The sequence below is a fragment of the Macaca fascicularis genome, chromosome 10, assembly GCF_037993035.2.
Source record: "Macaca fascicularis isolate 582-1 chromosome 10, T2T-MFA8v1.1".
Taxonomy (NCBI): Eukaryota; Metazoa; Chordata; class Mammalia; order Primates; family Cercopithecidae; genus Macaca; species Macaca fascicularis.
The window spans coordinates 24269369-24297087 of NC_088384.1; the positions used below are offsets into that span (position 1 = coordinate 24269369).

Below are 27719 nucleotides of genomic sequence, written 5' to 3' on the forward strand. Positions count from 1 at the left end.
GGATGACCTGTGCAGATGTGGTTGCAGCTAGAGGGGGGCCGTGCAGTGATCAACGAATGGATGAAAAGCCAGCCCCCAGGAAGCCCCTCTCCAGCTCCCAGAGCTTGTTTTCTTGCGCCTTCTTTCCCACCTCCCGGGGGTGGCCGCGGTGTTTTCTGTCTGGCCGGCCATGCCTGGCCGTGCTCGGGAACACAGTCCCCTTCAGAAGTGCCCCCGAGTCCGCCAAGCCATCCAAGCCCTGACAAACTCTTGAGGGAAGCGGGCGTCGCAGGCCCAGCTGTGTAAATGTTTTTGGTTTTCCTGCTGAGGCTAGGGGTTGAGTCCGTGCCAAGACAAGCCTCGCTTGAGTTTTCTTTGGCAAGGCGGCCGGCTCAGGAATGTCAGGCGAACTTTCCAAGTGGGATGGCCTGTCGGTGGGACCTGGGGCTGAAAGCTGAGCCTGGGGTGTACTCTGCCATCATCTAATTACCGCGTCCCCAATTAGAGTCAAGAAGCTGTGCCCAGGCTGGTCAGATGGGAGCCATTTTCTCGGCGTGCCCTCCTCTTTCCTGGAGGGATCAGGACCATTTAGGGGGCTTTCTGTGGGCTTCCCCAGTGGGCATGGGTGGGAAGGTGGCATTCAGCGTCCTCAGAGTGGTGGAGCTTGGAAGGGGATGTGCGGACTCCATTCTGAGCCCAGGCTGTGAAATTGGGAGAAGTGGCCACATCATGACTGTGAGGTGTGTGTTTTTTCTTCTTCTTGTTTGACTCCATTTGGCTGACTGTGACTTGGAGCTTTCTTGGTGGATCTCACAGAAGAGAAAATCTAGAGCAGGGCTTCCAGATGGAAAATCCTCCAGTGGTAGGCAAACTACCTGAATGAATGGAGCTGGCCAAGAGTGAGGCAACAGGGAGCTGCGGGGACTGGGGCAGAATGGGAACTCATAACCTTTCTAAAGGGGCGGGTGCCTGTCATTCCAGTACTTTGGGAGGCCAAGGCAGGAGGATCACTTGAGTCCAGGAGTTCAAGACCAGCCTGGGCAACATAGTGAAACCCGTCTCTACTAAAAATACAAAAATTAGCCAGGCATGGTGGCACACGCCGGTAATCCCAGCTACTCGTGAAGCTGAGGCAGGAGAATTGCTTGAATCCAGGAGGTGGAAGTTGCAGTGAGCCAAGATTATGCCACTGCACTCCAGCCTGGGTAACAGAGTGAGACTCTGTCTCAAAAAATAATAAATAAATAAATAAATAAATAAATAAATAAATAAATAAATAAAGGGGTAGGTGCTTCTCATCTCCAGCAGAGCCCAGCTGCTCTGGGTAAATATAATTATCATGTGGTCCAAACTTCTGAAATTCCAAGAGAGGTCCCAAACTGTATTTTACATGAAATCTCCCAATCTCTAAATATTGGCAACTAATTAGATTTTTTAAAAAAAATCAATGAAGTGTTGTGTTAGCCAAACAAAATGCATCTGGGAGCTGGACAAGGTCTCCAGACCGCCAATGTGTGACCTCTGGTCTCTGACTTCCTGACCCATGACTGCAAGCCAAGTGGGCAGATGGAGACAATGACATCATCCCCAACAATAGCAATAACAAAAACCTTTTGTTTCGACTCTGGGCTGCCCTAGGTGTCATGCGAGCATTTTGTACGTGGAGCTTCATTGAAATCTCACATCAGCCTGAGAGGAAGATATCATCATGCCCACTTTACCGACGGGAAACCTAAAATCTCCAAGAACGGAAGTGACTTGACCAAGGTAACCAATTGGCAAGTGGCAGTGCAAGAATTTGAGCTGAGGTCTGTTTGAATCCCAGCACTGGGCCAGAGTAAAAAGACTTGCCCTGTTCATTCGTTCATTCATTCATGCATGCATTCATTCATTCATTCATTCATATATTCAGCAAACATTTATTGAGCTTTTACTGTGTGCCAGCCACTATGCTAAGATTGCAAGGGTTAAATGAAGGAATACATGTAAAGTGCATGGAGCAGGTAAGAACTGCTTGGTTTCCTAGCTCTTATTATTATTATTACCAACATGGATCTGTTTACAACAGGGTGTGTCCTGCCCAGACATAGGGGTGGGGTGGGTAAGAAGGTGTAAAATATGAGTGGGGTGGGTAAGAAGGTGTAGCTTCTTCTGAAGATGCCCAGCCTCGTGGGTCTGAGCTAGAAGCTTCCATATATATCCTGGAGTTGATCCCACCATTTCTAATCTGTGCAATAGGCCACAGTTTGCCCCCAGTCAGAGTGACGGGGCAAAGAAGCTTAGCAGCTTGTGCTGGCGAAGCTCTAGACAGTAAGCTCTGGGAGGAGGCCTTGACTTTCTTGATGGCCCCAGGGACAGCACTCATGCTTGCAAAGGTGCCCAGCTATGAAGGGGTGCTAGTGGGCTTAGGAAGGAGTCAGCCAGCCCTGCAGCATTGGGTAAGTGGAGTCAGGGTATGAGAGTGCTCCTAGCTGAGGCCCTGAGCCTTTCTCTGTAGGATCAAGGGGGTCTGGACTAAGGTCCCCAGGTAACCTATCTGAATCCCAGCACTGGGTTGGAGTAAAAAGATTTGCCTTGTTCGTTCATTCATTCATTCATATATTCAGCAAGTTTGCAAAGCCAGACTGAACTCAGCCCTCATCTGCTCACAAGCATTCACTGGCTCCCTATTGCCTCTTACATTGCCCACAGGGATCCCGCAATGAAAATGTGAATGAATGTGTGCAAGTGAATAAGTAAACGCCACATACACGCAGGCACCCTCGGGCTTGGTGAATCCTTCCTTATCCACCTGTCCATGGCCTCCTCCCCACATGGAAGGTGTTTTGGACAGGGTTGAGTGGGGAAAGCCCAGAGCTTGGCATTCCCACTGAATTCCAGGAGAAGGTGAGGAGTTGGGGACGCCGAGTAGAGACACATGGCAAGCCTGAGTGCCTACTTTTCGGATGATTTCCATGCAATTATTGGATAAGAATTTCAGCTAGGAGAGAGGGTCCACCTCAGGCCTAACGTAAATGCCAATCTTGACATCAACAGCCACAATCCCTCATGTTTATGGAGCACTCACTCTGTGCCAAGCACAGTGCTCCACGTTGCACAAGGAATGTCATGTGATCCTTACACTTGCGTTGTTCCCATTCTGCAGAAGGGGAAACTGAGGCCTAGAGAGAAGACATCATGTAGTAGACGTATGGGGGGGCTAGGATTCCAATACAAGCTTGCTTGTGTCCTGACACTGCATTTAGGAGCGCATTTGCTTACTTGCATGTCATCCCCACTTTACAGGTGAAAGAAGAAGCCCAGGAGGGGCCCGCCCACTGGCCCACAGCCATGTGGAGTGAACTGGGAACTCAGGTAGTTCCCTCTGCAACTCCAGGACTGTCCCCCATCCCATAGCCCCACCCCTGCCATGCCAAGTTCAACCAATGCTTCCCACTCACCCATCATATGCAGATCAGGGCTGATCAGACATGAACGCCCCACCCAGGAAGGTCTCTCAGGGCTTCCAGAAGCCCCCAGGTGTGAGGTGGGCACGCAGCCCCTCCCCAGGGGTCTTTGCAGAGCCTGGAGCCCGGCGAGCCTCCAGAGGAGGGTGATTTGGAATGGAAACACACAGGCTCTTCCCTGTACATAATGAGCAGGGAGTGAGCTGATAGATATGCTAATTTCATTATTCATGTACATAATTACAATCTAGAAGTTGGCAGCTTTCTAGGTAATGACAGGAGGGAAGGGGAAATTTACCTAACTTTTGTAATATATGTGTGGTATTATTTAACTCTTAAATTAAGATCAGGGACCTAATTCATTTCACGAGGCCCGAGGATATGAGGCACCGACAGAGTTCCACCCCATCCCTCCTTCCTTCAGCAAATATCTACCTTGAGCCAGGCCTTGGGCCAGTTTTGGGGTTGCTATGGTGATGGAGGCTCAGAAGTACGAGAAGGGCAAGGTGGAGGAAGAACAGGCAGCTGGGGGAGCACCAAGGGACCTGCCCACTAAATCCTGGGGAGGGACGAGGGAGTCAGAGAGAGCTTCCTGGAGGAGGAGGCACCTGCTCTGGTCTTGAAAGATGATGTGTAAGAGTCGTGCCTGCTAAGGAGAGAGAAGCATCTTTGAGAGGGTGCTGGTGGTTGGCAGGAGTGGGGAAGATCCTGGACAGAGGCCAGGAAGTGAGGCCACAAGGCATTTTTGAGGATGCTGAGCTGGCTGGAGAATGCAGGGGAGGTGCTGGTGTGCGTTTCTCAGAATGGGCCTGTCAAGATTCAGATCTTAAAATCGGACATGCTCGGCCTCACTGGGAACCCCAGCATGCCAGCCCGATGTGCCTGGGGCCCACAGCTCCTGCCTTGCTCCCCCCACCTGATAAGGCCTGGGAAAGGGTGATAAGGGGAGAGGCCCATTTGGTGCCTGCCAGCCCTTGGCTGGGCACCCAGCTGGGGGAAGCAGGACTCAGGCATTCAAGAGCCCCCCACCCCCCGCCCAACCCGCCGAGATGGGCAAGTTTTGAGCCCTGGCCTCTGAGCAGGGAGGGGGCACGCTCCGGGAGCGGGACCCCTGCTGTCCTAGGGAGCCTGTTAACAAAGCCAGCTCTGGGCTTTCTTCCAGCTGGATGTGGGGGCTTTGCAGAGGGGCTGGGTCACTGTGGGGGGGTGTGAAATTCTTGATTAGGGCTGACTGTGGCCTGCCCCCTCCCCTGATGTTGCTCTTCCTGCCCCCTCCCAACACTTGAGGGAGAGGGAACAGCTGCACAAACACAGGCCAGGGGGCCAGAGGGGGCCGGGGATGTGAGATGCCGCGTGGAGGGGGCGGGAGGGTGGGAAGGTTGCTGCTGAATGTATTTGTGTGTGTGTGTGTGTGTGTGTGTGTGTGTGCGCGCGCGCGCACGCACGCGCGCACGTGCATGGCATGACTGTGTGTTTGGCATATGCATGTGCTGGGCACGCGGCTGTGAGTGCTGGACGTGTATTAGGATGTTGGTATATCACCTGTGTGTACATGTGGGAGTGTGCATGTGTGCAGGTGCAGATGTTAAGTCTGTGCATATGCATATGTGTGTGCACATAGGCAATTGTGTTGCCTCCACGTTTGAAGCATGCACGAGGGGCGGTGTGTGTACATTATGTGCGATGGTAAAGAATGGACATGTGGTGTGCCCGCAGGTATGATCGTGTTGGTGTGTGTGTGTAAAAGTTACATTTTGTGCATGCACATGTGTGGGTAAGGGATGGGTAGGCGTGTGCACATGTGTGTGAATGTGTTGGTCGTGCGTGTGTATATGTGTAAGCTATGGTATGTGCACGTGCATGTGTGGATATAAGGGTGTGTGTGCATGTGAAAAGGGGGAAGGGCGTGTTTGTGATGCATCGCAGGTGAAGACCCAAGTCAGGACTCAGCCCTTGTCCGAGTCCTAAGTGATAACCACGTGGAAAACAGCCCCCTCTCGGGATGCCCCAGGTCTGCAGTCCCTGCCCACAGCCTGGCATCTCCCCCAGGGCCCCAGGTCCTGCTGTAGGCTAGTTATTGTGTGGCTGCATACCTAGGAGGGAATGATTTGTTTTCCCTTGAAGTCCATCCTTCTACAATTGTTTCCACGTATTTCCCTGGATTTGTAGGTTAAAATCCATCCCTGGCTGGGCGCAGTGGCTCATGCCTGTAATCCCAGCACTTTGGGAGGCCGAGGCAGACGGATCACCTGGGGTTGGGAGTTTGAGACTAGCCTAACCAACATGGAGAAACCCCGTCTCTACCAAAAATACAACATTAGCTGAACGTGGTAGCGCATGCCTGTAATCCCAGCTACTCGGGAGGCTGAGGCAGGAGAATCACTTTAACCCGGGAGGCGGAGGCTGCGGTCAGCCAAGATCGTGACATTGCACTCCTGCCTGGGCAACAAGAGCGAAACTCTGTCTCAAAAAAAAAAAAAAAAAAGAAAAAATCCATCCCCAACCTGCTCTGGTCCCCCACCTGGGGCTCAGCTCAGTTTTGGGAATGCAAATGGTATCCTTTCGGCTGGGCAAGGGGCAGATGCTAGGTGAAGACCTACTATACGCTACACACCTGGCAGTGTCAGTTACACTCCTGCAGTTACTGAGCCCTTGCAAGTCTTGCATGAAAGCTAAGACTTTTGCATTATAAAAGAGGACGCTGGGATTTACTATCACCATGATTAGACAACTTGCCTGAAGCTCATGAAGTTGGGAACCTTGCATCAAAATAGAACAACCGGGGACCCAAACCAGGATGGGAACCCAGATCTGACTTCTGAATTTAAGCCCTGCCTTGCCTCATGGACCCACTTCATTGCATCCTTCCTGACCACCATTCCTCAACCAAACCTTCTTCTTAAGGAAAGAGAAAAAAAAAATGAGCTAACAGCTGCTAGGAGATTTGGAATGAATGTGAAGTTCTCCAGGTTAAAATGGAGACCAAGGGAAATTTATATGATTCCACTTTCCTCATCTCTCTGGATCCCTCATCGAGCCAGTAATGTATTCCCCCTTCTTGCTAACACACTTTTTAAAATGTTAATAGACTGTAAATTACTTTTCTTTTTATACTTCTTAAAATAAGCGTTTCCTCTTGTAGATGGCAAGACGACGCTGGAGTTACGGGCTTGGTTTTATTACTGTGGAGATGAGATGGACTGGAGAGAGCTCATACAGCTTTTATAGGAACTATTTTATTTATAAGAATTTTCCTAATGTCAGATGGATGTGACATGCCTGGTTTCTTTCTGCCCACTATTGAGAGAAGAGAGGAATTTAGCATGGCCTGGGTCTGGGTCGCATTCCTTTGCCCTGGAAATTCTAGAATTGTGGAAGGAATTTTCTTTAGCAGCCTTAATACGATAGTCTTCCAGTTTCTCCTTGCATACCTCTGGTGACTGGGAACTCATTTCCTATTAAGACAGCCAGTCTCAGGGGCAAGCTCCAACTCCTTTCGTATACTTACCTGCCCTAGCTCTGTTCTCTGGAACGAGGGAGGAAACTTCTCCACAGTCAACTTTGGGAGCCTCTCAGGGATTAGAAGGCAGCCACTATTTCCCGCTCTGGGTCTTTTTTTTTCTGCGTAAATAGTCCTCTGAGTCTTTAAATCCTTCTCCATCACTTCATCATCTCACCCATCATCCGAAATGGATTCAGAATTCTTTTCTCCAGGGTCAGAAAGACTGTTTCAATGTCTCTTAGTTATCAAGACTAGTATTTCTCATGATCACTTCTGAAAAAAATCCCAGTTCTGGTCATGTTTGTCAGGATTTTATGTTCAGATGAATTTCGGACATGCTGGGTTAGGGAAATGTAAGCTTGTTCCTTTGCAGCAGGACTTATCAGAGCCTTAGATGATGGATACACACTAGGACTCTCAAAGCGAGTGCAGTAGGCAGCACTTCACAAACTCAAAAGCGACTGTGGATTCATGGGTTTCCAAAGGGCATCCCAGAGGGCATGCATCCCCTAAAAAAATTCCAAAATGCTGTTTTGCTGTGGCTCTGGAGTTGGGAAGTGGCAAACAAAAGGATAATGCCCAGTAGCCCATAGAAAACCAGCCTGTTGGTTCTGTTACAGCATCTCCTCGTGGTGGCTTCTGTATATTGTGGGTGCCTCAAAATGGCGCGTGTGATGGCCAATGCGAGGTCGCATTCATATGTGATTCTCAGCATAGGGGTGTTCACTCTATTTCCCGCTCATCCCCCAGTCCTAGCTCAGTTTTCCCATTATGAGCAAGGAACAAGGTGAATCTATTAGCCTTTCAAGGTAACTTCCAGCTCTGACCTACTGGAAAGCTGGGACTTGGGATGGGTGAGTTTGGGCTCATGAGAGTCGTGTTAAAGGAGGAACAGTTGGACTGTTGGGGGACGGGGAGCAAAAAGGAAGAGTAGGAACAGTTAAGCTGCTCTGGAAACAGGCCCCAGCCTGCCATGTTTTCCCTGTGGGACTTTGGCAATGATGTCACCTCTCTGACGTTCACACTTCTCATCTGGAATGTGTAAGAGATTCATCTTGGCACCCTCTTCACAGATGGAGCACAAGACCGGGTACAGAGAAAATACTTGATCCATCCGAGTGCCTCATTCATTGAGCTCTTGGAAGAGCTGCTTTCCTCCTGAGCACCCTCTCTCCAGCCAAGCAGGACTTCCTGCACGGCCTCAAATGTGCCAAGCCTCTCGCTGCCTCAGGGCCTTTGCATATGCTGCCTGATCAGCCTGGAACCCACTTTCCAGCTGTATGCCCACGGCCCATGGTAGGGGCTTCATAACCGTTGCCTGAACTGTTGTGAGATGAAGGTCCTTGTATGTCTCAGGGAGGCCACCCAGCTCATGCTCACAGTCTAGCAAGGCCTGAAATCTGCCTTTGTCTCACCTGGAGGGAACAAGCAGCTCCTCCCACACATGCACCCGTAAGTCTCCATTACAGCAGTTTCCAGCAGCCCCAGGGACAGGAATGATGTTGGCTGGGGGGTTGCCAGTTACACACTCTACCCACCCAACCCAGCCCATGGCCCTGGGTCAAGGTCACCCCTGCGAAGTGCAGACACTGTATTCAGGGCAGACCAATGATGTCCCCTTCCTAGGTTGCCCATGCTGTCCACCAACTTCATCAATCTTGAACAATTGGCCACAGGCTTGTTTTCTTAAAAGTGATGTTGCCTCTAATTATCTGCGACAGGACGCGGTGTGTGCTCCTTATTCTCCTTTTTCAGCTCATCAGAGCACGTGCGAGCGCTGCGGCTGAGATAATTGAATATCTTCTTTAAACCAACAGGCGGTCTGTTCTCCCCTGTGCTGGACAGGCATCTTAATGTGGTTCCGTGAGGCCAGTCTGGGGCGTCTGCCGAGAGCAGGAGAGGATCTACACCACTGAAAGGCTCCATTCACCCAAAATGCCTCCTGTCATGGCTTTGTCATGTGCCTGATACTCTACCCTTTATTGAGTCTTTGGGTTGAGGGGCATTGGAGTTGAGACCCAGGTGGCTGGTTTTACATCCCAGATGGGCCATCTTTGAGCTGCGTGATCTTGGGGAAATTGCTTAACCTCTCCGTGCCTTGGTTTCCTCATATGTAAACTGGAGGTACTCATTGTATTTCACGGAGTTTTTGTATGTAGAACAGCACCTGGCACGTAGTAAGTTCTGTGTCCATGTAGTCATTATTTCTGTGGCTGCTACTGTTACTTTTTGGGGCGTTGTGGGCAGGGTGAGGAAGGGAACTTAATAAAAGATCAATGCAGATTCTTCTTCGCAATTTTTTTTTTTTTTAAGACAGGGTCTGGCACTGTTGCCCAGGCTGGAGTACAGTGGTGCTATCATGGCCCACTGCAACCTCTGCCTCACAGGTTCAAGCGATCCTCCCACCTGCATCTTCCAAATAGCTGGGATTGCAGGCATGCACCACCACGCCTGGCTAATTATTTTGTATTTTTAGTAGAGACGGGGTTTCACCACGTTGACCATGCTGGTCTCGAACTTGTGAGCTTAAAGTGATCTGCCTGACGTGGCTTCCCAAAGTGCTGGAATCACAGGTGTGAGTCACCACGCCGGGCCTGGGCTATTCACATTTTTAGGTTAACCTTTTAGTTCTTGGGGCTGATCTCCTGGAAAAGGGTGAATCCAATTGTGGTGGCAGAGAAATTCACGAAGTTCAAGGGACAGAATTTCCAACTGGAAATGGTAAAGCAGCAAGGATCCCAGAAGATCATTTGGGCCCAGCCCTTTGCATTTCAAATGGGGAAACTGAGGCTGAGAGCAGGATCAGAACTTGCGCAAGGTCACATGGGTAAATGGTAAACTCAGTGTAAACCCAAGGCTTGATGAGAATTGCGGTGATAAAGAAGATGCATTTATTGAGTGCTTATTATGTGCCAAGCCTGCCCTTTGCACTGTTTTGTTTAACCCTTACCACAGCTGTATGAGGTAGATCTGAGAACCATTCCATTTTTCAGATGAGAAAACTGAGTCTCAGAGAGGCTGAGCAGATCCATCAGCCTGTAAGAGTGGAATCAGGATTTGAACCTCAGTGTGTCCATGTGTTCAGTCCAGAGCTGGCATTCATGCCCACTCGGCTCTCTAACTGGGGGCTAAGAGGTACTGGGGGAGGCTGGAACCCCGTTGGCAATTCAATGGAAGACTCTTTGCTTCTCTTGGTTTGATATGTTTGGGCTGCGGGTACATGAGCCATACTACCAGCGTTTCCACCCTTCAGCAATGACAACCTCCAGGCAGAATTCCACTCCCCATAGGCAGTCCTGAGCGGTCTTTCCTGACGAGGAGGAGAACAGGAGACTCCACGCGGCTCTTGTGTGGGCTGGGTCAGTGGGGGCTTCCCTCAGCCCAGGCTCCTTCCCCAGCCTGCCCCATCTATCCCCAGAAGCCCCAGGTGGCAAGTGGCCATCTCTGCAAATAACTAGATTCCCTTCCTCTGTCAGCTTCAGGTAACAGAAGGATTATTTCCCTGTTCCCACAATGCACATGGCCCCGGGGCTATTGCACTGAGGAAGTCCTTAAGCACAATCCATACGCCTCTGCCTTTCAGCCTCAGAGCCGGATGCAGGCTGTGTGTTCAGATGGAAGCGACTGTCCCCCAAAGAGAGGGCTGAGGTAAGAAAAGAAGGTTTCCCCCATTTTCCAAAATATCCTGGGAGTCTGTTGGGAGTGCTGGACACAGCAGGCCGGTGAAGCATCGCCTGATCTTGCCTCGGTGCCCTTCGTTCCCTCCTCCAGCTCCTTGGTCCACACCTTTCTCTTCCATGTCCAGAGGCCTGCTCTAGGTCCACACCGGCCCCTCTGCAAATCCCAGGCTGGCCGAATAGCGCCCTGGCAGACGAATGGTTCTCAATAATTAAACTGATATTGGTTTCTTGAGCAGGTAGGAGCTTTGATGTCAGGGGCAGAACTTTCTGGAAGGAAAGCACTTCATTTTCAGGGTGAATGTTTCTGAGCTGCTATGAGATTTTTTTTTTTTTTTTTTTTTTTTAAGATGGAGTTTTGCTTTTGTTGCCCAGGCTGGAGTGCAATGGTGTGGTCTTGTCTCACTGCAACCTCCGCCTCCCGGGTTGAAGCAATTCTCCTGCCTCAGCCTCCCAAGTAGCTGGGACTACAGGCATGAGCCACCACGTCCATCTAATTTTTGTATTTTTAGTAGAGACAGAGTTTCAGCATGTTGGCCAGGCTGGTCTCGAACTCCTTACCTCAGGTGATCTGCCCGCCTCAGCCTCCCAAAATGTTAGGATTACAGGTGTGAGCCACCATGCCCAGCCTGCTATGAGGCTTAAACATGTTCTCAACCTTACCCTCTGTATGCCCGCAGGACCCTGGCCTCAGGAGAAGGCAGTGTGGGAATATCAGGCTTCTGGGATGGAGCAGTGGAGCAGCTCAGAGCATAGGACCAAAAGAGTCCTGAGACCTGAAGGAGGGATATCATAATAATAATTACAATCATAGTAATGATTATAGAGTGCCTATCACTTATTGAGTCCTCACCATATGCCTGGTACTGTGGAAGCATCCAACACGCCCAAACCTTTGAAGAAAAAAATGTCTACTATTCCCATTTTGCAGAAGGGGAAATTAGGTTCAGCAAGAAATTGACCCCATTAGTGCAGGAGCCAATCAGAGCCTAGACCTATCTGGGTCAGATTCATGGGCTTTTTAGCTCTGTGGCTGCTCGAGGTCTGTCTAGGTCTGTAGCAGACAGTGACTTCCTGAATTACCCTGGTCGAGTTGTTTGCCCTTGAAAATGATAGTGATGGATCAGACAGCCTCTGCTCTCTTGTGGTTGTTTCTTGTGGGCTTGCAGAGGGCTGTGCGTTTGCTTGTGTGACAGGGTATCTCCATGCCTTTGCACCCTGTGAACTATGCATTCCTGTGTCAATACAGCGTGTGCAGTGTGAACGGATATTCGAATGTGTGTGGATCAGGTATGCACCCCCAGGGGAAGTCAGCAGATAGGAAGCCTCAAGATGGCCAGCAAGATCCAGTCAATCTATGCCATTTTCCTGATACCCCCAGCTCTTGACACGGAGTCTAGATGCCATGGTTCTGCACGGAGTGTTTGCTGAATGGCTAAGTGAAAGTCTGTGCAGGCCTGGAAGGGTGTGTGTGTGTGTGCGCTCACGAGTCTATGTAGGCCAGTATGGGAGCACACAGGCGTGAGACATAGACTTCCGTACTGGGTTTGAGGTAGTTATGAACAGGCCAGGCCACAGCTGTGTGCGCTCTGGTAAACTCAAATTCTCTCTTGAGTCTGCACGTGCTTGTGCAAATCTATGCAACCTTTTCATGAGACCACTTAAGTGTGTGCTGGGTGGGTGTCACCCAGAGGGTCAGGGGAAAATGTGCAGGGATCGGGCTAAGGCCTCTAGGGCACCCAGATCTGGGGTGGACTGCTAGCTCTGCCACATGCCTGCTGTGTGACCTGAACCTGGTGGCCTTCCTTCTCAGAGCCCCTACTTTCTGTAACATGCACACAATTTCCACGCCTCCCATGTAGAGATGTAGAGGTTTCTCCAAGATAGTATATGTCAAATACTTTACCCAGTGCCTGGCATGCTGTAGGTTCTTAATGTATTTTTTAAAACTTCCTGTGCACCACTGGAGTTTGGGGGCTGGGCTCCTGAGGACTCCAAGTTCACGGCTAAATTTGCAGGTCTGCCACCTTCATTTAACAAATACTAATTGGGAACCTATTTTAAGGCCAGGAACACCTGGCGGCACTGCTAGGTATTGTGTGGGGGGCAGCGGCTCTCACAGTCTCATGGAGGAGTCAGGCACAAAGGAAGTTATTGCATCGATAATAATTTCAGCTACCTAACAGGGTGCTAAATGGAGCGATAAGGTCAGAGATGACAGGAAGGGCGTCCCTGTAGAAATGGCACTTGGCCTGGAGTCTGAAGGATGAGTTAGCTGAAAATCATTGCAGCCAGTGGGGACAGCATGTGCAAAGGCCCTGTGGTTTGCAGAAGTGTGGTGAGGGGGAGTCCTGAGGGGAGGAAGTTCCATTGTGGGTAGAGGCTGGGGAGGAAGAGACTGTGGGTTAGCAGGGCTGGTAGGGGTTGGTCCTTGTGGCTATGGGGGAGAGGGAGAGTTTGACCTCCATCCTAGGATTCTAAAAGCCATGGAAGGTTTAAAGAAGGATGAGACAGGCTCAGATCTGGGTTTTTGAAAACTCCCTCTGGCTACCCCAAACCTGGAGTGGACAGCAGCCTCAGGTTGGGAGGGACAAGTAACTGATCCTTCCATGTTAACCTGTCCTGCCAGGGTGCCCCCTGGGGAAGGATGTGGCCAGCACAGCCTGTCGGGAGGCAGGGAGCCCAGGTCCCCCTTCGCCCCCAAGCTGGTGGGCTCATTTACATGATCCCTGCTTAATTCTCCCAGGGTATGCAAATGTATGCAAACCACAATCCAGGAGAGGCAAAAATAGCAGGGCGCATTAGCATCCCCCACAGGAATATTGTTTTATGCAAACGACGTGCTTGGAGCCTGCTGAGCGGGTGGAAATGAAAGATGCTTTCCTGAGGGCTCCGGCAAGTCCACCCGCCTGGCCTTTGCCCGCCAGGACCCTGACCAGGCCCCTGCTAGGAGGGAAAAGCTCTGGGGTATGGAGGCAGGTGATGGGTGGAGGACCCTGGATGCCTAGTGGACAGGGGCCAGGGCAGGGTCCACAGGGTGGGAGGACCCCTGACTCTGCCGCTTCCCCCGTCGTGCCCTGGCCTCCACCCTCTGACTGTTTGGTCTTCCTCCCTCCTCTATTCCCCTTCCTCTTCCCTCTCTATGTTGTCACCTTCCTCTTTGCTTCTCTCTCTCTCTGATCATTTTTTCACTTCTCAGCCTCCTCTGGCCTTTCCTTCTCTGCTGAGTCTCTGCCTGACCTCCTGGTCTGCTCCCTGAGAATTCGCTCTCGTGCCCCTTGGTCCTTGTCTCACTCCAGGTCTCCATCTTCCGCCCCTCCTTGTGTCTCTCCTTGTCTCTGTGGCACCCTGCGGCTTTGTCCCTGTCTGTCTCTGCGATTTCCTGGCTTCCCGTCTCTGTCTCTCTCTCAGTCTGTATCCCCGTCATCTGTCTGTCTGTCTCCATCTCAATATGCACCTCTCTTCACCCCCTTCTTTCTGGCTCTGTCGCTCCCTCTCTGTTTTGTTCAGTTTTGAATTAATTTGTTTTTCTGGCTCTCTCTCTTGTTCTCTTCCTGTCGTTGTCTCTATGCTGTGTCTCCATCTATTTCATGATCTCTCTGTCGCTTTTGCTCTGTATCCCCCACCCTACGTCTCCCTCCTTGCCTCTCCACTGCTTCTTCTTCCTTAAGGGACCTGGAGACCATCACAGGACTCACAGCAGCATTCCTTGCTCACGTCTGGAGCAGGGGCTATTGGGCCATGTGGGGAGATGCAGGAACCCTTCATGCCCCCAAATTCCAGTGGGCACCCAGACCCCCGATGGCAGCCCATAGGAAGGAGCCTGGTCTAGACAGACTGTGGGTTTCGAGAAGAGGCTGAGCCATCCCTAATCACTGGAGGCCTAGGTCTGGCTGTGCTGGCCCAAGCTTGCCTGAGGCTGAGGATGGAATGTGGGGGAGAGAGTAGATAGGAATTAGGCTTGGTTCCCTCTGGGCAGGGACATGTCCCGGCAGCGGATACTTCCTGGCTGTGTGATCTCTGCAAATGGTTCCATCTTTCTGAGCCTCAGTTTTCATTTCTGTAAAACAGGTCAGTACTGGTGTCCAAGTCTCGGATTTGTTGTGGGACTGGCCTGACTCACTGCCATTGTTTACATGTGTTGCACTTACTCAGTATTAACCACTACTGTCATGATTGTCATTGCTTCTATATTTCCACTTAAGCTCTTGGTGCCTCAGTTTCCTCATCTGGAATATGGAAAGGCTATCTCCTGCCTTTGGGTTGTTGTGGAAACTGGATGATACAGTTGCCAACTTGGCACATAGTAGGTGTTCAATAAACTACTTTTTTCAGTCTTCTTTCTCAGATTAGCTGCATGACTTTGGCAAAGGCATGGCTCCCCCTTTCTGGGCCTCAGTTTCCCCAGCTGGAAGGAGGTCAGCGCAGAGTGCCCTCTGAGGTCTCCTGACCAAGCTGCACTGGACTGGGGCTCCTCGGGTGGCTGCCAGTCGATGGTGACTCCACAGTGCCACCAAGTGGCCACCCATGTCACCATGGGGCAAGCTTGGGGGCTGGGGCTGGGGTCAGACCTGGGTCTAACCTCCCTATCCCTGCTGCAACCCTAGGCCCATTACACAGATGCAACAAGGGCCCAAAGGGAAAGAGTGATGCCCAAGGGCATGTGGCCACGAGTAGAGAGGAAAGCCTAGAGTTCTGGGGCTGGATCTTGCTTAGACTTGCTGGGTGGTGTTGGGGCAGCGCACTCCCCTCTCTGAGCCATGCTATCCTCACCACATCAGACTGGCCTGGAGGCTTCCTCCAGTAGCCACATCCTCCATCCCTGTGGCTGGCCCAAGCCTACATCACTTGGTAGCTCACAGTTTTATTAAGCGCCTACTCTGCGCAGAATAGAGGGTAAACAATACCAACAGTGACAATGACAAGGATAATAATAATGGTAATTGTTCACCAGCATTGGAAGTGTTCTAAGGGTCAGGCCACGTGCTCAGCATCTGCTCGGCACCAGCTCATTTAATTAACACGAGGTGGAACTTTCTAAGTACTTTCCAGTGATTAACTCATTTAATCCTCACAGCACAGTTAGGCTCAGAGAGGAGAATGCATGGTTTTGCCATTAAATTATTTCGCTGTGTATTTAATGAACACCTAGTATGTGCTAAGCCCTGTGCCCAGCCCTGGGGCTCCAATGGTGAAGGGCACAGAGACAGTCATGGATCATATGAGCTCACTGTTTAGTGGGGAGAAACACAGTAAACAAAGAAAACAGCCCGGAATGCAGACTTAGGAAGCATTACAAGAGATTGGAAGGAAATGAAGAGGGAACAGCGAGAGGGAAGAGGGAGGGAGGCAGGTAATCAGTGAACGACAGCCTGAAGGAGGAGGTATTAAAGCGGAGGGCTGAGGGAGGATTGGGAGCCTGCGAACTGAAGGTGGAAGGACCAGCCTGTGCAAAGGTCCTGTAGTAGGACGAGGCTTGCCACATCAAGAAATGGAGAAGCAGCTATGGCAATCCTCCAACCCGGGACCCCCTCTGCAGCTCCAGATTCCAGTGAAGTTTATATCAGGGGTTCTCAGCCTCTGAGAAAATTACCAGGGAGCTTAACCAAAAAAAAAAAAAAAAAAAAAAAGCCAGGCACAGTGGCTCATGCCTGTAATCCCAGCACTTCGGGAGGCCAAGGAGGGAGGATTGTTTGAGCTCAGGAGTTCAAGACCAGCCTGGCCAACGTGGCGAAAACTCCATCTCTACTAAAAAACATACAAAAATTAGCCAAGTGTGTTGGCGTGCACCTGTAGTCTCAGCTACCCAGGAAGCTAAGGCACGAGAATCGCTTGACTCCAAGGCTGTGGTTTCGGTCAACTTTCAATGGCTTAGCATTGTGTAGGGGGAGAAGGGTTTGTTGTGAAGATAATATTTATCAGTAATTTTCCCCTTTGTGGCCCAGCTCTACCCTGCAGGTCACGGGAACCAGGATGAGTCTCTATGCAGAGTCCTGACTTATCTTATAGACCCCATGTAACAGTGGTGCTAGTAAATTAACCATAGATGCCATCTGGGTTAATCTTTGCACCATAATGACCACCATAGAGCCTCAGAATGCACCCCACCCCCTCGCCAAAAAAAAGAGTGATCCAAATAGGGCAGCCTCAGGCAGGCTCCACTGAGCTGCGCCCAGGAAAGTGTCCCTCTGGCCATTGCTGGCCCATCCATGGGAATCTTGATTGGAGAGACTGAGGCCACATCTGAGCTGAGTGAGAGTGCTCTGGGATGAATTAGTAATGTCTGCTCTGGAGGCAGCCTGGGGGTTTGGAGTTGTCATTTCTGATAGACTCTGGCTACATTCAGGTTTAGGATATGGGGCCACCCCCGAGAGGCAGGAAGGTTCCAGGCCCACTCCATGGCTTGCCAGCTGTGGAGCCTGGGGAGGCGCTAACTCTCAGAGCTTTGTTTCCCATCTGGAAAGTGGATCCAATGGTTGTATGAGTTTGCTAGGGCTGCCATATCATAGTGCCACAGACTGAGTGGCTTAAACCACAGACATTTCTTTCCCCAAGTCTTGGAAGCTAGAAGCCCATGTCAAGGTGTGGGCAGAATTGGTTTCTTCCAAGGCCCCTCTCCTTGGCTTGCAGACGGCCGTCTTCTCCTCATTGTGTCTTCACATTATCTTCCTTCTGTACGTGTCTCTGTCCTAATCTCCTCTGCTTATAAGGACAGCAGTTGTGTTGGATCAAGACCTACCCCAATGACATCATTTTACCTTAATTACCACTTTAAAGACCCTGTTCCCAAATAAGATAACATTCTGCACTACTGGAGTTTAGAACTCCAACATATAAATTTTTGGGGGACACAATTCAGCCTGTGAGTGCTGCAACTGAGGGTTTCCTATCCATCCAGTTGCCTGAGGCTATACAACAACAGCATAACAAAAATTTTAAGTGATTTTTAATGATTTAACTAAATAAAAAAATTTTTTTTTGAGACAGGGTCTCACTCTGTCACTCAGGCTGGAATGCAGTGGTGTGATCACAACCCACTGCAGTCTGGACCTCCTGGGCTCAATCCATCCTTCACCTCAGTCTCCCAAGTAGCTGGAACTACAGGCATGTGCCACTGTGCCTGGCTAATTTTTGTATTTTTAGCGGAGATGGGGTTTTGCCATGTTGCCCAGGCTGGTCTCGACCTCCTGGGCTCAAGTCATCTGCCCACCGTAGGCTTCCAGAGTGCTGGGATTATGGGTATGAGCCACCACGCCCAACCTAAAATGTTAATTTTGTTCATGGATCTGTGAGTTGGGCAGGGTTCAGCAGGGTCAGGTTGTCTCTGTTTCATGTAGCATCAGACTGAGATGGCTCCAAGGGTGGGAGTGGGAAACTTCTGAAGCTTCTTTGCTTGCATAGGTAGTTGATGCCTCTGGGGCTGTTGGTGAAATGCTTGAGTGTGGCCTCTTCATGTAGTCTGGGCTTCCTCACAACATGGCGGCTGGGTTCCAAGCACAACTCTCCCAGGGGAGTGTGCCATGAGGAAGCCATATTACCTTTCTTGACCTCTTCTCAGAAGTCATGCTGCATCCTTTCTGCTGTATTAATTCACCTACACTATTGCAAAGACCTGCCCCATTTCAAGGGGAGGGGAATTTTTCTGCATGTCTTGTTCAGCAAACTTGGAAAATACAATTTGCTGTAATTAGAGATGAGGCTGATGAGGCTCAGAAGAGGAAAGACTTTGTGTAGGCCCACACGGCATGGGATGCCTGGCCCCTCTATTCATCCTAGAAAGCCCCTTGGAATGTGTCCACTCCCCAAGCAGGAGCCAGTGAGGCAGACTCTTCCCCAGGTCCCACATAAAGCCTGAAGCTGGACCTCTATCTGGCCTGTGGAATGGATTTGACACGAGGAGAAAAATATTAATAACTGAGTTTCTGCCTTTTTCTTAGCTCCTTACCCATACATTGCCCAGCAGGAAGTAATCAGAGTCTCCATGGTCTTCCTGGCTTGCTTAGTTCATCTGAGACCCCTTGTTCTTCTCCCCTCCTTCCTATTTCTCCGTGAGTTTCTTCTCTCTTTTTGTTTCTCTCTCCCTCTCTCCAGGCCTCTATATGTTTGTCCCTGCATCAGCATCTATTTATTGTGTCCTTGTCTCTCCCCGTCTACCTCCCTCATATATTTGGATCCCACAGAGACCCTGAGGGAGGGACATTCCTGCCCCCAGGAAGCATTGTCTTCCTTGGAACCATGCTGCTGGTGGCTCAGTGCCTGGGTTCATTTGCCCAGGATGCCTGCCTACCTCACTTCTGGTCCATCATGGTGCATCCAAGAAGAAGGCTGGGAAGAAATGCACCAACTGTCTTATTGGTTTATCTTACTTAAATTTTAAACAATTAAGATAAAATTCACATAACGTGGTATTAACCATTTTAAAGTGGCCTTCAGCACATTCACAGTGCTGTCCAAATACCACCACTGTCTAGTTCCAAAACATTCCCAGCACTCCAAGATAAACCCCTGCACCCATTAAGCAGTCACTCCTCATCTTCCCCTCCAGCAGCCACTACTATCTGCATTGTGTTTTTCCTGAATTTACCTGTTCTGCATATTTTATGTAGATGGAATCATACAATATGTGGCCTTTTGTGACTGGCTTTTTTCTCTTAGCATAACGTCTTCAAGGCTCATCCTTGTTGTAACACGAATCAGTACTTCATTCCTTTTTATGGCTGAATAATATTCCATTGTATAAATAGACCACCATTTGTTTATCCATTCATTTGTTGATGGACATTTGGGTTATTTTCGACTTATGACTGTTATAAATAATGCTGCTAAGAACGTTTGCGAACAAGGATTTGTTTGAGTCCCTGTTTTCAATCTCTTGGGTATATACCTAGGACTGGAATTGCTGGGTCATTGGGTATGTTTAACTTTTTGAAGAACTGCCAGTTGGCCTCACCGTTTTATCGTGAAGACCTTGCTGATGTATTTAAAGGGATCACTTTGGCACCCTGAACCTTGTATTCATCATCACTGTTTTGCCCATTTTTGTCTGAGGGCAAGAATTTATACTCACAAATCATGCACTAGCTATTCAGCAACGAAATGCTGGAAGGAATGTGGAAGGAGAGACTAGCACAGTAAGTAGACAGGGCTGGAAGATCAAGAATCATCCATCCATTCATCTCTCCATCCATCCATCCATCCATCCATCCATCCCTCCATCCATCCACCCATCCACCCATCCATTCATGCATTCATCCATCCATTCATTTAGTAACGTTTACCAAGCACCCCACCGTGTTCCAGCCCCCGTGCTGGGCACTGAGAAGAGATGAATAAGATAATGTCCATGCCCTCAAGAAGCTCACAATCTGGGGGTGGGGGAAACAGGCGTATAAACAGACAATCAGGAAGGCCTGTGATACATTCCCCATACGGGAGGCTTTTTAAGGTGTTAGGGAAGCACTGAGGAGGAAGCAGCTGTCTGGGGGGGCCAGGCAAACCTTGAGAGATGGGAACCATTTTGACCTGGTATTGAAGGAATGGTAGGAGTTCTTTCTGAAGCAAAGGCAGGGAAGGACAGCCCAGGACTAGGGAACAGCATGAATTGAGTTAGAGAATGTGTAGCTATGGGCCATTCTTACATGTGGCCGAGGCACAGGATAGACCTGGTGGAAATAAGACTGAAATGGTTGGTAGGTTGTTGTAAAATAACTAGTGTCTTGAACAACATGCTAAAGAGCCTGAGTTCTAACATGTGGGTGCTGGGGAGCTATCAAGATTTACACTTCAGGGACTGGAGGCAATAAATGTAGCCTTCATGCCCTTGTTTATGAAATAGAAGAATTGTAGTAGCTTGTATATGTCAGAATAAACTGGGCTATGATACAGTAACAAACAGCCCCCCAATCCCAATGGTACAAAACAGTATGTTTGTTTCTGGCTCTCACTTCGTGTCCATGGTAGGCTGGCTGGAGGATGTGCTACCCGTTTCCATAATCTGTAGTTTAGAACTTTGGGGGTAGAGCAGTCACCTTCTGGAGTGTGACTGGTCACTGTCCCAGAAAGAAAAGAGAGCAGAAGGTCACCATCCCGAAGCTTCCATGCACAATATGACATATGGCATCAGGGCCAGTCCTGCAGCCACACCTCTCTCTCTCGCTTTTTTTTTTTTTTGTCAAAATGTTTTATTATGTGACATTTACTCTAACTATTCTAATTATTTTTTTCTTTTTTAAAATTATACGTTAAGTTCTAGGGTACATGCGCACAACGTGCAGGTTTGTTACATATGTATACATGTGCCATGTTGGTGTGCTGCACCCATTAACTCGTCATTTACATTAGGTATATCTCCTAATGCTATCCCTCCCCTCTCCTCCCACCCCATGACAGGCCCCTGTGTGTGATGTTCCCCTTTCTGCGTCCAAGTGTTCTCACTGTTCAGTTCCCACCTATGAGTGAGAACATGCGGTGTTTGGTTTTTTGTCCTTGCGATAGTTTGATGAGAATGATGGTTTCCAGCTTCATCCATGTCCCTACAAAGGACATGAACTCATCCTTTTTTATGGCTGTATAGTATTCCATGATGTATATGTGCCACATTTTCTTAATCCAGTCTATCATTGATGGGCATTTGGGTTGGTTCCAAGTCTTTGCTATTGTGAATAGTGCCACAATAAACATACGTGTGCATGTGTCTTTATAGTAGCATGATTTATAATCCTTTGGGTATATACCCAGTAATGGGATGGCTGGGTCAAATGGTATTTCTAGTTCTAGATCCTTGAGAAATTGCCACACTGTTTCCCACAATGGTTGAACTAGTTTACAGTCCCACCAACAGTGTAAAAGTGTTCCTATTTCTCCACATTCTCTCCAGCACCTGTTGTTTCCTGACTTTTTAATGATCGCCATTCTAACTGGTGTGAGATGGTATCTCACTGAGCCACACCTCTCTCTAAGTGGGCAAGGAAGTGGAGTTCTACCATGAGTCCTGGAGGAGAACAGGACATATGAGGTGAGCAACATGAATGACAACCATGTAGGTCATCTCTGAGCTCCTTCCTTATTTATGATAACAGACCTTTTGCTCAGGGATGTTCACTGCCACGTTGGTTGCAACAGCCTAAAGCCAGAGGCAATGAACATGTCCATCAACAGCGGATTAATTAAATGTTGCTATAGGCATGCTTTGAAGTGTCACACAGCTATTTAGACAAAAATGAGGTCGATTTTTTATTTGTTAAAATGGAAAAAAATGCCCCAAATATATTGTTAAATTAAAGAAAACGTCACACCAAGGCACAAATTATTATATCTGGCATGATCTAATTCATTTCAAAAAGATAAACATACGTGTGTACGTGCATGTGCGTGTGTGTGTAAAAGAGAGAGATAGATTATTCACAGATAATTTCTAGAAAGGTAATGCAGGGAACAGTTAACATTAATTACCTCTGAATGTGGGAACTGGGGCAGAGACTTTGCTGTGTTTTTCACTTCTACATCCCCAGAGCCTAATACACAGTAGGTACTCAGTATTGCCTTGCATGTAGTAGGTACTCAATAAATACTTGGCAGATGGATGGATTACTGTTTCTAAGGAGACAGATTTGGCCTTTGCATTTTATCCCCTTCTGTGCATTTATAATTTGTTTTAATTGTATGTAAATATAAAACACAGAGAATTTGATAGTTTTTAAAATGCGACAAATCTATCTTCTACTCTTCCTCCCCCATCACTCTGTGAAGGAGACAAAGATTTGGGGGTCACGTTTCTCTCAAGAGGTACAAAGAGCAGTAAGTAAGTGTGGCTTTGAAAAATCAGGGGAAAAACTGCCACGTCAGTCTTATAAAAAAACACCAAAAAACAAACGAGGGCGTTCCTGCTTCTCGTTCCATGTACTGCGGAGATATTAGTCTTGTACGGAGCTGTACAAGGCCTCCTTCGCTCGCCTCCCGGAACGAGCCTGCCAGGGTAGATGGATCACTCCTGAAGTCCCCCCACCTGCCAGCCGCACTACGTCGGGGCTTCAATTAGCTGAATGTGTTCCACGTTCCAGGGACAGAACAGCGCTGAGCCTCTGAGAGATCTTCCGCCACGATCTGCAGCTCGCGTGTGCAGAGGAAGCAATCCATTTTTTTAAATCTTATTTTAATTGTTTATGTGCTGATTTGTTGCCTGCCAACACCCCCCCTCCCCACCCCATCCCCACCATCACCAGAGGAACCTCGCTTTCCTGTGAGAATGATGTTCTTGCCTGCAAAACAGCTTCACTGAATCATGGGGAATGGGTGCAACGGGGTGGGACTCCCAGGGCGGGATCTCTGTGGTGTTGGTTTGGGGGTGTCAGGAGTTGGATGGCACCCTGACTTCCATCCTGGCAGAGGGAGAAAGACCTCAGCCACCACAGAGGGCTGTCACTGGGTCTAGACTGCCTGGGTCCCAGCAGTGCAACCCTTGGTCAAATAACTCCCCTTCTCTGGCCTCATTTTTCTCATCTGCAAAATGGGGACAATAACAGCAGCTTATATAATAGGATATGATATGAGCATTTAGGGAAATAAAAATTGTAAAGAAGTACTGAAATGTGTTCATGATGAATATCTATTTTATTGTAAAGTCGCTGTCTGATAGACTGGTCACAGATGGAAGAGTGATTTGAGGGCTGAAAGCAAGTACTCTGTCCTGGAAAGTTGATATTCAGAAAGCCAACAATCAACTCTAGCGCGTCTGATGGATGAGTTTCTGGAAATGGAAATACGACTGGACAAATGACCTCTAAAGTTCTCCATTTAAGTGGAAACAGGAAAAACCTGAACATTTCCTGTGATCTACATGCCAGGCACGGTGTTACTTAGGTATGTATCAGAGGTCTGCAAACTACGTCAGCTGTCTGTTTTTACAGGGCCTATGAGCTAAAAGTAATTTTGCATATCTAAATCATGGAAAAAAATCAGAAGAAGAATAATACTCCGTGACACATAAAAAATAGATGAAATTCAAATTTCAGTGTCCATCAACACATTTTGATTGGAACACAGCCACATTCGTTCTTTCACGTTTCATCTATCGCTGCTCGTCATGCCATGGTGGCAGAGGTGAGGAGTTGCAACAGAGGACATCTGGCCGGCAAAGCTGAAAATATTTACTGAAAAATTTTGCTGACCTCTGCTATCTGTGACTGTATGGAAGTTTCATACTGTCCAGATGCGGTGGCTCATGCCTGTTATCCCAGCACTTCGAGAGGCTGAGGCGGGTGGATTACTTGAGGTCAGGAGTTTGAGACCAGCCTGGCCAACATGGTGAAACCCCATCTCTACTAAAAATACGAAAATTAGCTGGGAGTGGTGGTGCACGTAGCCTGTAATCCCAGCTACTCCAGAGGCTGAGGCAGGAGAATTGCTTGAACCCAGGAGGAGGAGGTTGCAGTGAGCCTAGATCTCACCACTGCACTCCAGCCTGGGTGACAGAGTGAGACTCCACAGTCTCATAAAGAGAGAAAAAAAAGTTTCAGAGTAACACGTTGTGGCCTGTTATCATTATTAACCCATTTTATGGGCACATAAACTGAGGCTTTGAGACGCTAAGTCATGTGGCTGGCTCCAGGACGGTGGAGAGGGTGGTTATTGATAAAAATTTTTATTACTCCCAATTTACAGATGAGGAGACTGAGGTCTGCAGAGGATAAACTGCCTTGCTCAAGATTATCCTGTGAGTGAAAGCAGCGGTAAGCTTTTAATGCAGTGTAAGCATTAAAATCCCACTTTTAGGACCCGGCTGTTTCTCTTTGCAGCTGCTCTTCTCCTGTGGGAGTTAGAAGTGGATATTTCAGAGAAATCGGAAAGATCTGTCTCTGGTGGTTGGCTCAATCCAAATGCTCCTGCAAGCTGGGAACTAAAGCAGGGCTGCCAGTGGATTAAGGGGTGGTTGGGGGTCCTAGGCCAGGCATGAGCTTTGAGAATCAGAGTGGGGAGAAGAAGAGGCAGAAGAGGTGACAATCAGGACACCCATGTCTATTGGCTTTCCAGCTTCCTCCAAGACTCACCCGCATAGCTGTCCGTTGCTCCAATGATGGAAGCGACTGAGATGCATAGTTCTTGAGTTCTTGCCATCACATGGGAAATACCCAGTGGTGTGTGTTGTAACAATCTCCAAACATAGACTCTGAAAAGACCCCATGTCCCAGCCCTGGGAAGGACTGGAAAATATTTTGCCCTTAAAGTGATTTTCATTCAAACTCAACGTAAATGGCTGTGGAGAGGGGATTACCATGGGGGCGCCCACATACTGAAACACAGTGCTGCTATCGACTGTGCAGAGACGGAAGCACGAAATGGTGTGGAGAGATGCCGATGCTATGTTAGAGAATAGAGAAGCAAGTTTTCAAAATGCATTCTGGGGCAATCACATTATTGCGGCAGACATATTTACACAGAATCTGAGTGTGGACTCTGCCCACGCACTGTTGGCCTTGAACTCTTTGTCCTCCTTTGTTTTGTGACCTGTAAAATGCAGGGTAAAGTGCTGCTTCTCGGGGTCGGCATGCTGCTGCTTATGTGTGATGATATATATAAATGCTTAATCAAAGTTTATTATTTTTAAAGAAAAACAAAAGAAAGAATGTTATCTATTCCATAGAAGGTGGGGAACTGCTGGTTTACACCAACCTAGGTATTTGTAGGTAAGGTAATTTTGGCCCAGAGAGGGTGAGTGACTCACTTTCCCAAGGTCACACAACAAGTTAGGTGGAGAGGTGGGAACTCCTAGGGCTGCCCTAGAGCTCTTTCTACCAGATCTCATTTTGCTCCCCCCAGAAACCACAGGATTTTCAGGGAGTTGGTTCACACTGAGACTCCTATGACATGGGTGAGGCATATGTTATCTACATGATATCTATATTCTTTTTTTTTTTTTTTTCCTTTGAGACAGAGTCTCGCTCTGTTGGCCACGTTTGAGTGCAGTGGCACGATCTTGGCTCATTGCAACCTCCACCTCCTGGGCTCAAGCAATTCTCTTGCCTCAGCCTCCCAAGTAGCTGGGATTACAGGCATGTGCCACCACACTCGGCTAATTTTTGTATTTTTAGTAGAGACGGGGTTTCCCCATGTTGGCCAGGCTGGTTTCAAACTCCTGACCTCAGGTGATCCGCCTGCCTCAGCCTCCCAAAGTGCTGGGATTACAGGCGTGAGCCACCGCTCCCGGCCATGATATCTATAAAGACTGTTATGTGGCTGGGTGTGGTGGCTCCTGCCTGTAATCCTAACACTTCAGGAGGCTGAGGCAGGAGAATTTCTTGAGGCCAAGAGTTTGAGGCTGCAGTAAACCATGATTGCTCCACTGCATTCCAGCCCAGGTGACAGAAACCCTATCTAAAAAAAAAAAAAAGGCAAAAAAGAAAGAAGACTGTCAGCCCTTTAGTCCTGGAATCCAGGGCAGAAACAAAGGCCCAGTGAGGTGAGTGTGAAATCCAGAGGCACACAGCTGGTCTTAGGTCTGTCTGACTCTCTAGAGAAAATTCCAGTGAGATTCCTCAGTTTGGGAAAGTACAGACACCTCGGCCTGGGTGGCCACTGGAACTCTGTTCCCAATGGGGAAGAACTTAACAGTAGAAGGAGCTCAGAGTAGATACATTTGTTTAGACAGAAAGCATAGGAAATAGAATATAATTCCCCCTCTTTAGGTTGGTTTGGGAGAGACATGCTATAGAATGAATCATTTGTTTTGCAAAACCAGGTGTTTAAGTCCTTTGGCTCTGGGGCTTGTGCTGATATGAGGATGTGAGCAGCCCAGGAGACCACCTCCAGAGCATTTGTGGAAGGAAGAGCCTTTGTGTTGTTCTCTCTCTCTCTCTCTCTCTCTGTGTGTGTGTGTGTGTGTGTGTGCACGCGTGCACACGTGCAGAGAAGCATGCACATGATGGGGTCCCAGCTGAAGTCCTGGGAACCTGAGAATGCATGAAATGCATGTAGGTTACCAAGGGATGGGAGGGAAACAGTTACCATTCCGAGGTAGGAATGACCTTTCAGAGGGAGAAACAACACTGTGGCATGCAGGGAGTATTTCCTTTTATCTTTCTTCTTCCCATCCACCCACCCACTCATCTACTCATTCACCTATCCACTGTCCCACTCACTGAATTATCCACAGCTCCATCCATCCACCCATCCGTCCGTCCGTCCGTCCGTCCGTCCGTCCATCCATCCATCCATCCATCTACCTACACATCTAACTACTCACCCACCTGCCTATCTTCCCACCCACCCATTGATCCATCTACCTACCCACCCACTCACCTACTCATTCACTCATCTATCCATCCATACATTCATCCACTCACCCACCCATACATCCACTCATTCATCCATCCATGCATCCACTCACCCACTCACCCAACCATCAATCTGCCACCCACCAATATCCATCCATTCGTCTACCCACTCTTTCACCTGCTCATATACCCATTTACCCATCTATCGACCCACTCATTCACCCATTCATCCATCCATCCACTCACCCACTCACCCAACCATCCATCTACCCACACATCATCCAGCCAGCCATCTACTCATCCCTCATCCATCCACACACTCACTCAACTATCCATCTCCCCATCCATTATCTATCCATTCAGCCACCCACAAATATCCATGTATCCACCCGTTCACTCACTCAAACATCCACCCAGCTATCCATCAATTCACTCACCATCTATCCGTCCACATCCATCAATTCACTCACCATCCATCCATCCATCCATCCATCCATCCATCCATCCATCCACTCACTCACCCATCCATCCACCCACCCAGTATCCAGTTATTCACCCATCAACAAATATCTATCTGTTCATTCACTCAGATACCCATCTACCCATTTATTATTATTATTTATTATCCATGCATCCACTCTTCCATTCACCCATTTATCCACCCATTGACCCATCCACCACCCCATCCATCCACGCATCTGCCCACCCACCCCCTCACCCTTCAATCCTCCCTTCCATCTACCCATCTATGCCCTATTCCAACTGTCAGCCTTGCATACACCAGTGGTTTGCAAGATGACCAGTGGCCTGGCTCTTCCCATTTTATATATGAGGAAACCACCATTCC

The 27719-nt window shown here is 48.8% G+C and overlaps 1 long non-coding RNA gene across 1 annotated transcript; it reads left to right on the top strand.

Annotated features, from left to right (window-relative positions):
- The first annotated feature begins 482 nt into the window (after positions 1-482).
- Positions 483-23182, top strand: LOC141407786 (uncharacterized). Its single transcript, XR_012418351.1, has 3 exons — positions 483-719; positions 1618-1746; positions 21481-23182. It is a non-coding gene; the product is annotated as an uncharacterized lncRNA (long non-coding RNA).
- The last annotated feature ends 4537 nt before the right edge of the window (positions 23183-27719 follow it).